This window comes from Marmota marmota, unplaced genomic scaffold, assembly GCF_001458135.2.
Source record: "Marmota marmota marmota unplaced genomic scaffold, marMar, whole genome shotgun sequence".
NCBI lineage: Eukaryota > Metazoa > Chordata > Mammalia > Rodentia > Sciuridae > Marmota > Marmota marmota.
Genome location: NW_026000057.1, coordinates 33,862,636 through 33,870,381, shown reverse-complemented (window position 1 = coordinate 33,870,381; position 7,746 = coordinate 33,862,636).

Here is a 7,746-nt window from a genome sequence, read left to right as displayed (position 1 = left end):
ACACCTGAGTGCCCATCAACAGCTGAGTGGATAAAGTAAACATAGGAAATAACAACAATGGAGTACTACAACTTCTGAAAAAGAATATTCCATCATTTGTAACAACATGGGTGAACATTATGCCACTTTAAATAATCCAGCATAGAAAGACAAATGCTACATGACATCACTTATATGTGGAATCTAAAAAAGTTGATCTTATATAAATGGAGAGTAGAAAGTTGATTGCTAGAGTATGTGGTGAAGAAGGAGAGACGGGGTGAGGGGAGATGCTATTCAAAGGGTACAAATTACAGTTAGATTGAGGAATACATTTTACCACAGTTGATAATAATGTATTGTATATTTCAAAATTGCTGAAATAGGATAAAGTTTAAGATCTTCATTACTAAAAAAGTAAATTGGTGACGTGATAATGATGTTAATTTGCTTTATGAGTCTTTCTGCAATAGATGTGTAGATAAAAACCTTACATTGCATCTCAGGAAATATACAATTATTGCTTTTCATTTACAAATAGTAAAGAAGTCAAGTTTTAGAGGAAATGAAAAACTTTTATTATATGGCTGTTTTAGTCAACTTTTTCACTGCTGTAACTAAAGGACCCAACCAGCACGATTATAGAGGAGGAATAGTTTATTTGAGGGCTCACGGTTTCAGAGGTCTACATCCATAGAAGGCCAGCTCCAATCCTCAGGGCTGGAGGCAAGGCTGAACATGATGGTGGAAGAGTGTGGCAGAGGAAAGCAGCACCCCAATTTTCACCTCCTCCAGCCATACACTACCACTTCAGTTACCACTCAGTTAATTCCTATCAGGGGATTAAATCACTAAGGCTCTCACAACCCAATCATTTCTCCTCTGAACCTACTTGCATTGTCTCACACGTGAGCTTTTGGGGGATACCTCATATCCAAACCATAACAATAGTACAGACTGAATTGATATAAAATGTGAATACCAGTAATAATTATGCAAAGCATTTCTTCGTTCTAATTTTTATCATTTTGTTTTAGCCAGTGGGAGTAGACACAGTGTTAGCATATTTATGGAGTATAAGCAAAAGCAAGAACTGACCTCTGTCCTCAAGACTATTTAATTCCTAGTATTACTCAACTTTGTTTTTTTTAAAGCATGATAAAAGTATGAACACATTAGGGAATGTGTACATTTCTTAATGTGTTCAATCAGGTGCCGACAGACAAGCCATGATAACCATCTGTCAATCAGTGGGGTCAAAACAAAGTTGAATAATACAAAAATTGTACCAGTATTTTGTTTTTGTTGTTGTTGTTGTTGTTGTAAGTGGCAAGTGGCAAAATGCCTTAGTCAAAGTGACTTAAGCAAAAATAGATTTTGTTAATTCCAAATTGAAAATTGTGATGTATAGTATGATATAGGTTTCAAATTACTGAAACTCAAATGAATATCATCTCCAATCTACCCTGCATGCCTAAAGTTTACCCTATTTTCAGCTCATGTTGATCTTATATAAACGGAAAAATAAAAAATATAAATTGTTTTATATTTACAAAACAACTGTTGTAATTCCATGGGTTGGTTACATCATTTTTGGTCCATATCATCTAGTAAGACAGTCTTTTTTCTCTCAATAACTCAAAGAAAAGCTCTGAAATTGAGTTTCATTTACTTGATTAGCTGACTTACGTCTGTCCTTAATCCATCAAACTATCATAGTCATCACAATAGCCTTCACGAAGGAAGTAACTCAGCTTAAGTCATTAATGTAAGGTCAGGCACTGGTGATCAAAAGGAGAAAGATTAAAAGCAGCTGAACATGGATTTATTGAGATTCGCTCCCAGGTGAGACTCTCCAGTCCAACAGAGCTCTGTTGGTTCTGGGAGAGTTGCACCCAGACTAGCCAGATTGGAATTTTATTTGGTTTAGGGCAGGAAGGGAGGGCTTGGGACAGGAAAGGGAGGTTTTAGGGTCCCTTGTTCTCCTGGGGTTGGTCAAGGAATGATGCTGAGCTCCATGTCCTTCCAGGATTGGTCAGGAGACCCCACTGATTGACAGATGTTATCACTGCTTGTCTGTCAGCATCTGATTGGTTGTTCTTTTGTGTGTGTGTGTGTGTGTGTGTGTTTTGCCTGGTGCTTTGTTCCCTTAGCCACCTCAAACTGACCTAACATCTGACTCCACAAGTAAATTTGAAGGTCAAATAGGTTTCATTAGAAGCACTCAGAATAATTTTTTTTGGGGGGATGGGATATTTTGGATTAAACTCAGGGGCATTCGACCACTGAGCCTCACCCCAGTCCTATCGTATATTTTATTTAGAGACAGGGTCTCACTGAGTTGCTTAGTGCCTCACTTTTGCTGTGGCTGGCTTTGAACTTGCAATCTTCCTGCCTCAGCCTCCTATCAGAATAACTTTTAACAATAAAATTAAGTTTCTGTTGATAAAATAATGGAGTCCTAACTTGCTAAACAACAAATGTGCACTACCTTAAGTACCTTGAGTGAAATGGAGCCCTGGTAAATGCTGATTACCACATTATTCTAGAACTTACAACAACAAACATTGTAACAAATGGCTAAGTACAGACTTCTGTGATTCATACCCAGATTACCTGGGTACTGTTTCAGATTCAATGCTTTAGCTGCCTTCTTGGAACAAACAAGTGAAGCCTAGGGCTCAACAGCAGTGAAGCTGCAAGCTGAAGATGTCAGCATCATTGTATTTACTGTCAGCCACCTTACCTTGGGGAAGGACACCCAGGCAGGGAGAATATTTTGCCTTAGGTACAGTAACGAATGTCTGATGGAATAGGCATTTAATGTCATCTCTTTCATCTTTGTCTCCTGTATCCCATTAAAATCAAAGACCTTGGTTTAAAGAGGCCGATATTGGATACTTAGTGTTATTGTCAAATATGAGGAGTGCCAGTATATTTTAAGGTAAAAATTTCCTACACACACACACACACACACACACACACGCACGCACACACACTTTCTTTTTCATTTTATCTAAAACACAGCATTGTCTAAAACAGATATCTTTCAGGATACTAGTTTTAGTGGAGAAATGTTCAAAGGATATTCCCAAAATATGATATTGCTTCTTCCCTGGAGGAAAGCTCTTTCAATAATGTAAGATCAATGAGAGTCACCAACTGCTGCACAATTCCCCAACAACTTTGCCATGCAAGAATTCGGTAGTTCTTCCTGCTATGTCTGTGTTCTAAGTATTTACCTCATCTGCATTTTTAAGGAATGAGCAAGCAGAAGCACAAAAAGAGTTTGCTGATACATTGCAGATTTAAATCTATGGCACACTGACTCCAGAGGAAAATATCTTAACTACTCTGTGATATTCTCTATGGTCTGCTAGGGACAAAAAAAGAAATAGAACATCACTCTAAGGGGAAGAATGATTTATTCACATGTACGTTTCAGTAGAAATATTGTCAAAGTTTATGCATGACCACAATAGAGGAAATTCAGGCAATGAGCCCAATTAGGATTGGAAATTGAAGTCACCATTTTCTCGATGATACTATCACGGGGTGTTGATGTCGCTAGTTCTTCATCCTCAGCTGCACTGTTATCATGCCTCTACTTTTGAATTCTGTACAGTATATTACAATTGATTTGTTTACAAGTTTCATCTTCTTCATGAAACCATAATCTCTCCCTGAGCAGAAATTGAGTCTCTTTCACAATTGAATGCTCAGCACTTAGTTCTACAAGCACAAAACAAATGTTTATGTATAAGGGAGCTCACATTAAAAACTCTTCTTTCCATTGAAGGGTCTCTCTCTCTCTCTCTCTCTCTCTCTCTCTCTCTCTCTCTCATTTGCAAGACATGTATTTGTTTACTTCACTTAAGTCCAAATAATTAATCAAGTTGCGTAACAAAAAGTGATGCATAATTTTTTTTACTTAAATATACAAATTTTCTCTACTTTCAAATATGAGGTAGGTACACTGAAACTAGTGAACTCAATGTTTCCATTACAGCATTCCATCCATAATAAACATGTCACACTACTCAAAATACTACTAATTGAAAATGCATAAAGCACCTTCTCCTTACTTTGATATGCCTATTTACTTTCTTCTATTTATCAAGTTAGAAATCCCATGTCCTCTGTAGTCTCTGTAAATATGTCAAAACACCTTCTTCACATGATAATGTGAATTTTCAGGGTCTGACGAAGTGACCGTGTATATGTCTGTTTCCAAAATATTTATTAAGCAAATAATTATGAATCACTTATTTAATCACTTAAATCACAATTATTTAGACTCCCGTTTTTGTAAGAAACAAAAGGAAACAAGTTGCAATTTAATATTAAAGGTATTAAAACAGAAGGTGTTTTTGCAACATTGCTTAAACTCCAAAAGAGTAGGACAAAGTGTATAAATTTAACTGTTTCACCAGCTAGGGATTCTGGTTGTAGTAATATGATAGAAAAATGGGTGGAGAAAAATGTCAGAGAAGCAAAAGACTCCTTCCCACCATGAATGGAAGCTTGCATTTTAGCCTAAGACTAAGAACTGTGGACATTCTCAGGCAATAGTTGATATTATCTTAAGAATTAAAAAAGAAAACCTTTTATTTCATTTAAATGCAAAAAAAACCTTTTTAAAAAATTTTACACTGTTTTATGAAGTTTATAATATAGGTGGGCATAATATATATGAGCATAAAGGGGGATAGTGGAGGTACATTGAAGATACACAGTTACCAGGGTGCTACATTTCAGGTATAATAGTACAATAGAGCTCCAGGTATACTGGGAAAACTAAAGTATGTGTAATGTAACCTTACAGCAATAATTTATATATATAAGCATTATAGCTAAGATGCCATACACAAAGTGTAAATCTAATAATATATTCAAATAATACAAAAGAAAGGAAGAAAGAACAGAGTGTAAGGGGAACAAAAAACAGAGAGAACAAACAATCTCAGTAGCATAACAGTGGATTTAAATCCAATAATCAATTACTTTATTGAATATTAATGGACTAAATCAGAATTTCAAGAAAGAATTTTATGAAAAGGACAAACTATATGCCACCTGCAATAATAATTAAAGTATTACTAAAGACAAAATTAAAAGAAAATGGATAGGAAAACAAGTGCCATAAAAAATCCTATTCCTAATAGACAAACTCTAGATAGAGCAGAGGGGTAGGAGGGGAAGAGAGGGGCAGGGAGTTAGCAATGATGGTGTAATGTGATGGACATCATTATCCAAAGTACATGTATGAAGACACGAATGAGTGTGAACATACTTTATATAAAAACAGAGATATGAAAAATTTTGCTCTATATGTGTAATAACAATTGCAATGCATTCCATTGTAATGTATTTAAAAATAAAATCAATTAAAAATATTCTGATTCCTAGCATAAGAAGGTTGGACAGTATATGTTACTATAATAGACTAAAAAGGTAATGATAGATTAAGAGAGGGTATTTCATAATAGTATAAAAGTCAAACATCAGGAAAACATAACCATGAATTGTCGTTCACTTAAAAGATTTTAAATGAATAAACATAGTAGTCAAAATTAAAGGATGAAACAGAAACTGTCTAACTAATACTTGATGATTTAAACACCTTCCCCTTACTAATTGATAGAATAACTACTAAACAAAGCCGGGGGTGCATCTTAGTGGCAGAGTACTTACAAAGTGTGCACAAGACCTTGAGTTTGATCCCTAGCACTATAAAGAAACAAACAATTCTAAACAAAACATCAGTAAAGATAGAAGATCTGAGCAACCAATATACTGCATTGTCATAAAACATCACACCTAATGATTTTAGATTATACATTATTTAAATGCACTTAATACAATCACCAAGATAGACAATATGCTAGGTGCCAAAATAAGTGTGAATAATTAGAAGATTGAGATTATAACAATCAAATAAGGATAGCCAGAAGTACTAGATATTTTCATATTTTAGAATAATGCTGTTTCATAGAGTAGTCTATGATGTTGGAAATATTCTATATACACTGTCCAATGTGATATCAATAGGTATATGTGGTCATCAAATAATTTGTAAAATTTCACGTAATGTTAATGAATTTATGTTTAAGTGCTATGGACTAAAATGTGTTTCCTCAAAATTCATATAATGAAATCCTAATTCTCAATGTGACCTGTATTGGAAGATAGGGACTTGATGAGGTAATTAAATGCAAAGGAAGTAATGAGGACAGGGCCCTGAGCCAAGAGAATTAACAACCTTATAAGAAAAGAAAGAGCTATTATCTTCCACACACACAAAGGAAAGTCTCTGTGTAACAAGAGTAGGAAGCTGACCATCTGCAGGCCCAAGAAAAGATCCCTCACCAGAAACTCACGTGGCAAGATCTAGATCTTGGTCTCTCAGAAACTGTGAGACAATAAATATCTGTTATGGAAGTCCCCCAGTTCATGATATGTTTTGATGACAGCCCAAGCCAACTAATTGATTTAATTTTTAAAGTTACATGTGACTGTTTACATCCTTCCTGGAAAAAAGCATTTCTAGATAATATATGAATGCTTTTCTTTCAATATGGATATCATTCACATATATCTGTTGGGTTGCTCTTAATAGAGGTATGAAGTATCTGACCATCATTGGCGTTACCACTCTTCTAGCTCCTCAAGTGACTGAGCTCACGACCTGAGGCTCATGGTGCCACTAAATTGGATAGGGCCAGCCGACACTTTAGAACAGCACTACAAGTGAAAACCCAATTTAAACCGATTGATTATATGACTATCTGCTATATTAAAACAAGAAACACTCATATTTTCAGGTTATACAATTATATTAAGAAAGGGAATGTTAAATCACAAGTGGAAAGTAATTTTGAAGTGAAGACAATCATATGTTCAGAATAAATTGAACTAAGAAAGTAATTACACAAAAATATATGTAACAACAAAGATTTTTTTTTTCCTCTGAGAATGTGTTTACAAAACCCTTTAAGATAGGATCCTGGCCTCTTTTTTAGAAATTTTCTCCAATCCTTTTTCTCTGCCAAACTTGAATAGCACTGCCCCAGGGGTAGTTTAAAGTTGGATCTGTCCTCTCTCCAACTTTGTACACACTAGAAATATGCACAGTTCATAAAATATAAATTTTGTCCAACCAGACTCACATAGCTTTTTCTTTTGCATTGCCATGGGATTGCATATAATAAATTCTAAACTGTTTTCTCTTTTACAGCTGCAACTCTCATTTTATTGATAACTCAAAAACTCTACACAATTTTTATGTATGGTTGTCCAGTGCAGTTAGGATACATCAATGAACAAATTAGCAAAACCCAGAAAAAAATTATTATTATTATTATTATTATTATTATTATTATTATTATTATTCCAGGGATTGAACTCAGGGGTTCTTAACAACTCAGACACCAAGAACTAGAAAAAACTTTAAAAGCTTCTGTTCTCATAAAGTTCACATTTTGGTAACCAAATGCCAAATGTTTTCTCTGATATAAGGAGGCTGATTTATAGTGGATAAGGAGAGGGAGCATGGGAGGAATAAAAGACCTCTAGATAGGGCAGAGGGGTGGGAGGGGAAGAGAGGGAGCATGGGGTTAGAAATGATGGTGAAATGTGATGATCATTATTATCCAAAGTACATGTATTAAGACACGAATTGTTGTGAATATACTTTGTATACAACCAGAGATATGGAAAACTGTGCTCTTTGTGTGTAATAAGAATTGTAATGCATGCTGCTGTCAT